Genomic DNA, 1,333 nt, shown 5'->3' on the forward strand with positions numbered 1-1,333 from the left:
GAAATCAGGATTGTGGTTCCTATGAGCTTTTGAGGCTTTCTTTAAGAGCCTTTATCTTCTGATAAAAAGGCCCTGGGCTAGACAAGTGCAGAACAGAACTACTTCACAATACTCTGATATTCACTGGCAATTACTTTCTTTAATACAATTTTGCCACTGTCCTTTTCACATACAGTGTGGGAAAAAGTCCTGCAACATTTTCAACGTTTAATCTTATCTCCAGGTTAAAGGGTACAGATTCTGCTTTAGTCAACTGACTGAGCTGGATGGAGTTATGCCAGGAGGAGACAAGGTTTAAAATGTGTAGACTTAAAAAGTAAGAACTATGCTTATGAGTGTTAAACAGCTAAACCCTCATCTAATTTGAAATATATTTTAAACATCAAAGGCAGATTTTTCTTTATATATTATTAACCACCAAATGCTGGCAGAAATTTACTTCCACTTGATGGTCTTCTGCTTCTTTATCTAGATGCCCTACTACAACATAATCCACCTCACTGCAAGTGAGTTTGATATTGCTGCTTCTCAGGATTTTATTCCATCGCCAGCTTCTGCTTTTAATGACAATGCAACACTTCAGAGTCCTATTTTCATTTACGAAGTGTCTTGCTGACTTGCTCTCAAATGTAGAGTAGGCATTCATCAGTCTATTTAACTTCAAAACAAAACTCGTGTAAAGGATTATTTATGGGATGGAAAGCTTTTGGTAACAATGCCAAGGCCATGGGTTCGATCAATGCCTACATGACTCGGCCACTCGCTTAAAGAGCTGGACTCGACGATCCTTCTAAGTCCCTTCCAACTCAGACTAAGAAAGAAGAGAACTCCTTACTGCACTGAGTCCTAGATGCAATTTCCGTTTTCAAAGCATCTTAAGATCTTTGATGCGTCTCTGGTGCGTCTGCTCTGCCTTCATCTCAGATGATCCCATGTCCCCCCACGGAATCGCCCGAACGTTGTGCGCGTACGTTCGGGCGACTTGGAGGGCTACCAAAGGGTCGGGAGGGGGCTGAGGGCTGCCTATCCCCTACATCGACATGGCACCGTGAGATGGCGTGGGGTGTGTCTGACCACTGACGAGCCCTTGGCGGGGCGGAGGGGGCCGCACGGGACCCCTGAGAAGGCCCGGACCGCGCAAGTCCCGCGGCTCCGTCAAGACGGTCCCGCCGCAAGATGGCGGCGCCGCGGCCCCGCCCGCGCCCGCCTCGCCCAAGATGGCGGCGGGGCCCCTCCTTCGAGCCGCGCGGGCCCTGCACGCGGCAGGGACAGGCGCGCGCCGCCTCGCGCGGTCGCAGGCGTGACGTAGCGGGAGGATTGGCGCCTGCGCGGT

Source organism: Corvus cornix, chromosome 6 (genome assembly GCF_000738735.6).
Source record: "Corvus cornix cornix isolate S_Up_H32 chromosome 6, ASM73873v5, whole genome shotgun sequence".
NCBI lineage: Eukaryota > Metazoa > Chordata > Aves > Passeriformes > Corvidae > Corvus > Corvus cornix.